Raw genomic sequence first — 9,065 nt, forward strand, 5'->3', positions numbered from 1 at the left:
CAAAACAGGAATCTGTGGCTACAGTAGGGTGAAACTCACAGTTGAAGATTGGAAGGTTGCCTGTGAGAGAAAAAGAAAGAGACATAAAGTCAAAAGTAGACATTTTTTCTGCTGCCGAGGGGAGAATGGAGGGTAGGAAAAGAAGAAAAGTAACAAACTAATGAATGTGAGAAGAGAAAAAGGCAAAGAGAGAGAAAAGAGAGCAGAGTCATGGCTACACTACAGGCGTAATGCGTGGGTGGGTGAGAAGCACAAGCATGCGCATGCATTGACGATCAATAGCGGACAGCGTTATGGACAGACAGAAAGAGAAAACAGTGAACAAACAACATCTACGGAAGATGGTGATTGTTCATTTAAATTCAGCAGGAATTGAAATCGAGACAGCCGCTCATTAAAATTCCACATGCCTTCTTTCATTATATGGCTGTTCATGTTCATTAGCACATAACTTAAAAAATATTACATTTAAAGCTCCACAAGTTGTTCTGATCTGATATATGAAAATGATTTATGATATGTTTTGTCAGTTTAGCGTTTGTTTTCACTGGTGGTCACATTACATTTCAACAATGAGACAGACTGGAGTTTTATTACCCTCAAATATTCACTGGTCAACCAAAAAAAAAAAGGCAAGCCAGGCTGAGGAGTCACATGTTACAAAGCTAGGAGGCAGGCCTGTATACCTGTGCTTATACAACAGACAGAGATATAATGCAGGACATTATATATATTTTGTGGAAAAGGTATGCAGAGAGAGAAAAGGGGTGCCTTGACAATCTTCAAAAACCATTAGTCCATTCACATGAGACTTTTAGGATGGCTGGGTGGGATTTTGATGAGTGGGTGTACTTAAAATGAGTCAATTCCATAAACAAGCAGCCCTTTCAGATGTGTTTAGCCAAGTATGGAAGATTTAAGATGAATCACAGTGGCAGTTCATGTTTGCATTCAGATCATCTATTTAAGGGAAGATTTGCTTAGCAACATGATCGTCTGATGCCATTTCACCATGGCACTCTCATTCCTTGACAGATAATGTACAAGTTTGCGCTTCGCCCGTGATGATTAGAAAGTTGCATCTAATGGTTTTGTTACCAAATGAAATAATGAAGCCCGGATGAGGTGTCAGATGGTTAATGGATTTTAGAGCAGAGTGAAAGAAAGAAAAAAATACATTGCATGGAAAAACATGCTAAATGGATAGAGGGTGAATATAAAGAAGAATATTATTCAACTGATTTGATATGAAAGGTTGTTCAGTCATGTTTTATTTGATGCACACCTGAATATATACTTAGTCATGCTTACTTATACTTAAATATATAAATTTTCAAAGCTAGAAAGTAATTTGAATGGTTTACTTGAATCATTAAAATAAATAATCCTCTTAAAAAAAAACATGGCTGCAGACTTATTACAGTATGCATGAACAATACAAACATTTGTGATGGTAGCTTACTTCTAAATTACTAACTAATGTCAGAAAAAATGGCTGGTGGCATAAATACTGCTCATGCAGTGTTCAGTGGTAATAATTCCATCTGCTTCTCCATCCCTGACACTATCGACCCATTCCAGTTCATCGATCACACCAATAGGTCTACGGAGGACTCCCTCTTCCATCTCATGTCCTTCACACCACCCTCACCCACAGCAACAAAGAGAATTCTGCAAAGCTGATGTTTATAGACATTACCTCAGCCTTCAATACTTTAGACCCGCCCATACTGGCCTTCAACAGCAGGGCCCTCACATTTAACGCGTCGCTCTGCAACCGAATTCCTCACACCTGCAGGCCAGATTATGTCCAACCAAAGTTGCGTTCTAAGCCCCCTGCTCTACTCTGTGTACACACAGGATTGTGTGCCCCCACAGCTCCAGTTCTGATGTCAAGTTTGATTACAGTATATCATTTCCAGCAACGATCAGGCTGCATACCTTGGTGACATGGAGATACATACAGCTTGGTGCTAGGGTAACAGTCTCTCCCTGAATCACTTGGAAAACCATGGCATATACATCTTTGTCCTGAACTCATCACATCCAAACTCAAGTGAAGAAATGTAGAAAACAATTGCACCACCTGAGATACAGAAGAAATTCAGGATCTCCACAGTAATCCTGAGAACTTTTCTGGTACTATAGAGAGTCTTCCAACTCAGAGCATCTCAGTGTGGGTACGGAAACTGCACAATCCAGGACTGTAAATCCCTGCAGAGAATGGTGCACCTAGCTGAGCGCATCCCCGGGTCTGCTATCCCCTCTCTGCATCACATCTACAACAGACAATGCAGTACCAACAACATTATCAAGGATTCCACATAGCCTGGTATCTGTCTGTTCAGGTTATTGTAATCAGGCAAATGGTTCCATAATGTGATGTCTAAAACTGAGAGGCTCAGGAGGAGCTTCTTCCCTCAGGCCATCAGACTCATAAACACAGACACATCCATCTCACAAATTTCTTAGGACTCCTTAAGACTTGCTAACTTTAAACCAACTCTGAACATTGCACCCTACTGTTACCACATGTACTCTAAATCACCTGCATGTTAATATATCACTTTCCATCCTGTAATAGTTGCATATTCTGCATCATTTCTACAGGTAACATAATTGCACATTACGCTACTACAGGTAACATGTAAACATATTGTATGATACATTTTATTACCTCTTTGACTTTCTTGAATCTTGAACCTAATAACTAGATTAGTTGGAGACATACAAACTAATGAATGACTTAGTACAGTTTTTCATTTGTACATTTTACATGACTTTATTTGCTGCTACATTTTATATATTACATATGTATAGATATTTAAAAAAAAATAAAACTATTAGACTATAGACTAATTAGTGTATAGTTAAAGAAAGTAAATTACTGACAATCTGCTATTAATCAGATGAGATTCACTTTTAACTCTGGTTCCTCTCAAGGTCGGACCTCTATATCATGTGGTCTCAGGGTTTTTTCCTTGCCACCATCACCTCTATTGTATTGTATCGATATTGTATTTTGTAAAATACATAGAAATTTACTTCATTTTTCGAGTGTAATATTCATAGATTTTAACAAGTTGCCTGTAAGAAATCATCACTCTGACTATATATATATATATATATATATATATATATATATATATATATATATATATATATATATATATTATTTATTTTTTACACATACAGCATTAAAAAGTTTTAACAATGACTTTTTCATAAATAAGTCAAAACTGATTTGATTGTCTTATGTACTGCAGTAAAAGGAACTGCTTGTACTTGAAATCTTGCGTTCCCGGATGATTCCCTGATGGGCTGCTGCCTGTGAGTATCAAGGCTACCATGTAAGGAAACGTTAATAAGTGCGACAGATTGAGGCTCCAAGTAAGTAAATTAGCAGCTAATTACGTCTACATCTGGGTAGTGCTTCAGACTGTAAAATAGATACAGAAGTCATTCCAATCAGTCTGATATTTCTATTGCCCAGCTCTTCCAGTGAGGATAACAAAGCTGTAGCTACCAAGAAAAGCTGCAAGGCAATAGGACTGAGCTGAGACCATGGGTTCATCCTCTGCTGCAATCTCTAACTCTGTCCGTCATTGGAAAAGGACCACCGTGAACCAGATTATTATTTGCATAGTGGAGTGTTTTCAGCACAAGAGTGACAATGACATGAGAACGGCCTGTTAGTGGTGTTTGAGGTGGTTTAGCACCTCTGTGCACAATGTGGTCAAATGTGGTCAAACATTTTATGAATGAATGGATGCAAACAAGAAAGATTATTTAACATATCATCAATTTCATTTTTTAAAATGCTTTTGATGGAAAAAAATTAGTAGATACTTTAAAAAGTTGATCTAAGCAAAACTGTAGGTTTCATGGGCTAGTTGTCATTGTTTTTTTGTTTAAATGAAACATTACAATATTTTTTTTTACCATATTTGGTACAGTATTTGGACCTTTGGGTTTACCAAAGATTTTGCACTGATGACATCATGCACAGTTAATCATGCTTCTAAACCAACATTCAGTATTTGTTCATCTTTTTATGTTTGTATTCTTGCTTTCTGCTGTTCCACCGATTCAGTGTAGCTTGATGTTTTTGATTAACTACGATGATTAGATGGACAGAGAAATTTGTCCATGTTTTATCGCTGAATGTTTCATGTTTTATTGTTTGAATGAAACGCCTAGTTAGATTTCTAAATGTACAGAGAATAATCACATGAAATCTTTAGTCATAGTTTGAGCAATTTTGGTGTTGGGGCTCAGATACACTCTCCGTGTTAATTGTTGATTAAAGACATAACTTTTAAGCATATAATTCATAATATATCCCATATCCTTGTGCTCCAGTACATCTGATCAAATGCACACTATCATCTTGTGCTTGGTAATATTATGAACAGCAGCTACGCTAATTCCTTTCTACTTGCTTCACCTTTTTTCCTCTTGATGCCCATTTCAAGGCATCTACAGATTTTGAGTCTGGATCCTTTTAAGGTTTCTTCCTCATACCATCTCTGGGAGTTTGTCCTTGCCACCATATTCTCAGGCTTGCTCATTAGAGATAAATATATAAGTCTAATATTAAATCTTATATATTCTTTATGTTCTGTAAAGCTGATTTGAGGTGATGTTAATTTCTAAAGAGCTGTAGAAATAAAATTGAATTTAATGGAATTGATAAAAAAATCCAAAACCTGTTGTGATAGTGTCAGGTTGTTGTATGTCGTGCTCCCATGATCTCTCAGGGTGCAAGGAAGGCATGCATCAAGCCTCTTCTCTGTTCTGGCATTTAGGGAATGGTATAAACTTCCTCTAGATCTCTGAAAAACTGAGTCACCTGCAGTTTTCAAACAGTCTAAAGACCTACTTCTTCCTCAAGTACTTAAATTAGCACATTAATTAAAAAGGTGTTCTTTTTCTTGTTATATTTCCTCCTGGCAGAGTTTTTAGACTGATAATACTCTTAATCCATAAACTAGTGAACCAGTATTTATTGATAGAGACTTTAAAGCACTTGTAAGTTGGTCTGATTAAGTGTGTCTGCCAAATGCCATAAACCTAAATGTCAATGTATTTCCCTAATGCAGTCTGGGATATGCCGTTTGATGCTGACATTGACAAGATTAGACTGTGAGACTGTCTTTCAACTCTATTTGCAAAACCTCACATGGATTCACAATCCCTACTTTAGAAACCCCTGTGGTATGAACTCAGGAGGACACTATGGACAGAAACACTTAACAAAATTGAAATCATAAACGCAGCCCCCTTTTTGCCTCTGAATTATCTCTGTGTGTGTGTGTGTGTGTGTGTGTGTGTGTGTGTGTGTGTGTGTGTGTGTGTGTGTGTGTGTGTGTGTGTGTGTGTGTGTGTGTGTATAGTTTGTACAATACCATTCTTCATACATCATATATTATTCTGAGACCATATTATTCATCACTCAACCCAATTAATTTTATTAATATATCTCTTCCATCTAATATAATAACTGGTTTAACATTTTAAAAAGTGCATTTTTAGCTATACACAAAAAAAACTGTAATATAGTTCCAAAACATTTAAAACACCAAAACATAGAATATGGACTGTGAGACCTGCTAAATATACCTGAGAAAAGCCAGAGAGTTCATTAAAGGTCACACACCCTAGCGTATTGACTATACAGTACGTTTATCAATGTCCAGTGTAGATAATTATCCTGCCACTGATTATATAGCCAGCACAAAGTATGGCCTATTATCAATTTCTTAGCTAGATCGAAGTAGTAATTTTTCTACTAGTAAATTTTTGACTAGGACTTTAGATTTGTATTACTGTTTGTTAATGCGTATTTATTCATTCATTCATTCATTTATGATAAATTGGTTTGTTACTAAATTGGTAACATCTAAACATCACTGGTGAATATGAATATTACATGTCAGCAATTCTTAATCCTCCTCTTTGCAATGTTATTAATAAATGCAGCATCTCATACTGTTATAGTAACATGTCCAGTATCAGTAGTTCTCTGAAGGGCTTGAAATTCATAGCAGAGCATTCATCAACAGATATGCCTCATGTCACTGAGGAACACATCTAATTGAAGCCATCCATCCTTCAATTGGGGGACCAGAGAGATGAAGGAGCTGTTCCAGGAAAAAAATAAGCTCGCCTCATCATAGAGAGGTAGCTGGAGGCTGCTAGTCATGCTGCTGGAACAACAGAGCCAGAGTGGTGTCACACTATGTGGGGTCTGAAAATGCAGAATTCTAATATTTTCATTTCTGTTTGTGTATATGTTGGTGATCTGCAGGTTACGTGTGCTTTTAGCATGTAGCATAGCATGTTGCGGCCTCTGTTTAGGTTAGGATAATTAAGTAAGGGTCACTGGAAAATAATCAATAATGGGATGTGACTGTTTCCACCCTAAATTCAATTATTGTCCAAGAACAGCATGTCCAGAATTGTTGTATTCCTACAATACCACAGCAATTTGTCAGTGATTACATTTTAGCTAATTAGCTATTTAGCTGTGACAAGCTAGAAACTTCAGTTGTTAATTCCCCCTAATTCCCACTTGCTCTCTCTAATAAGGGTATGCCAGGTGATTCTGGGCACAAAATACCCAAGGTAGGGTAGGGTGGCTACTAATTGCAGAGCACAGTCACACACTATAGACAATTTAGAGACACCAGTCAGGTTACAATGCATGTCTTTGCACTGGGGAGGAAACCAGAGTACAAGGAGAAAACTAGAAGAACAAGGAGAAAATTCACACTCCACATACACAGACTAAAGGCAAGAATTGAACCCCCAAATCCCAGAGGAATCCCAAATCCTGAAAACTGGAAATACTGGTGACTATAATCTATAAAAAAAGGTTTCATGTTTGTTATATAGAACATTTTAAAATAAAATATGTTTATTTATTTGGCTTAGGTTATCTGGATCATCTATTATCAACTTTCAGAGAAACAATATAGTTGTAGATAGAACACATTAAAATAAACCCATGGGCAGTGGTTAAGGCTTGGGGTTGTTGTTTAGGATTTAAACCCCAGCACCTCCAATCTGCCACTGCTGGGCACCTGACCATTGCCCTTAACCCTCTCTGCTCCAGGGGTGCTGATTCATGGCTGACCCTGCACTCTGCCACCAACTTCCAAATTCAATTCGATTTGTAAATCACTTTTAACAATTCACATTGTATCAAAGTAACTTTACAGAAGTATAAAAACAGAGAATAAACAAACAAACAAACAAACAAATAAACAAACAACCAAACAAATAAATAAATAAAAACTACATACTTTTTCAATTACAACATACAAATTAATTTTAAAAATTAAAATACTTTATATGTCTAACATCTATCCCTAATGAGCAAGCCGGGTTATGCAAAGGAACTCTTCTACTATAATAAAGTTCTGATCAAGAGATCATCAGTTCTGTTGTGTAATAAAAAGTATTAGCTTGCATGTATTACTGTACTCAATATGTCATATTTTCTTTGTTGGAAATTGTTTGATGTTTCCTTTTTCAAGCTTGTCATCTAACTAGAATTCCTAGAAATAACTGTAGCACAAAAAGGTTTAGGCAGCTGAGGCAAGTGTCTGAAGGCAGCTAACCCTGAGGGGGGAAAAGAAACTTTTGTTCCATAATGGGGTGCATGTTTATTTTGATGTTTCTTTCTTGCAGAAATCTCCCCATTTTAATAGCAGTAAGCTGATGAGCAAACAGCAGCATGCCTGAAGCAGAGAGCAAGGCCATGCACCATGGGATGTCTTTTTCATCTTTGGTTCCAAAGAATCTCTCCTCATTATCGTATCGCTTAGGTCATGCTGGAAATAGCTGCATGAAGGGATGATTTGATCAATGACAAACCACAAAAGTATCGCACAGACCTCAGCTAACAGTGCAAGAACAGATACAACACTGATGTTCAAAAGATTGTTCAGAACATAGATTATTATATAAGATTCAGTGGTAAAGCTAAAGCTTCTCTTCACATGTATGGGGGCACATTATGTCCAAATAACATCTCTTTTTAAAAATAAGCTGGTTGTATCATTAAGGAAGTAAGTAATGACTACTGTGTATTTTTTCATGCTGAGTGGAAAGATGTTTTTCCTATGACATTAGCACCCTATTCCAACCTCGAAATAATAAACAGCCATCTCTTGCTCATTTCCATATCGGAAAGTCCTTAGTCAACTTATCATTTTCCAGTAGCTCTGCTTTAGCTCACTGAATGTAGAGTCTTCTGATTTCCATGACATGAAATTTCCCAGGTGGAAGCACTGACTGAAGTGTTCAGAATTAGGACAGGACCCAGTCACGCCTAACAATCGTGTGCTCCTTGCTTTTCCATCATGTATTTATGTTGACCCACAGGGGGCAGCAGCGAGCAGGGAGCAGGAAGCATACAGGGCGGGCATCTCATCGACATTCAGACAGCACACTCGGTAAATAAGCAGTCTGGAGACTGGGGACTGCCTGGCTATGATCTCTGGAGTGACGGGGCACGGGTATGCGGTGTCTGAAATGTTGTCAAATGCTCTTTCATCTACAGGGAGGCAAGAACAGGAAGAACATACTTCAATGCCTTTCCTTTGTCTCTTCACCTACATTTAGATTAAAGTTGACACTTTTATCAATACTGATTTATCCAAATATAATGCATGGGTAAGGATAATGGTTCTAATCTAAATCTAAAACTATGTTCAGACCTGAGAATTAACAGAAATAGAGTGGTCTTGAAACTACATTTGAAACAAAATTGGTTTCTTAGTTTCTATTAGTTTCATCTATTATTTTGTTGCTAATAATTGAGATGTAAAGAGATGGTCTGGATCGGTAGACTTTGCAATTAGCATGACAAACGCCTTGCTATCCGCCCCTCGTTCGGTTGTTGATGTTTTTGTTTTTGCTATCTGACAAAATGAATGTGTTGTTTGGCGTGCTATTAGCGCTCATGTTTTCATTCATAACTCTAATTACAAATTCAGCAATGAGTTTGTGCATATAAGCAAGAGGCATTTATAGATAATGAATTAGGAAGGCACTGA

The sequence above is a fragment of the Tachysurus fulvidraco genome, chromosome 2 (assembly GCF_022655615.1).
Source record: "Tachysurus fulvidraco isolate hzauxx_2018 chromosome 2, HZAU_PFXX_2.0, whole genome shotgun sequence".
Lineage (NCBI taxonomy): Eukaryota > Metazoa > Chordata > Actinopteri > Siluriformes > Bagridae > Tachysurus > Tachysurus fulvidraco.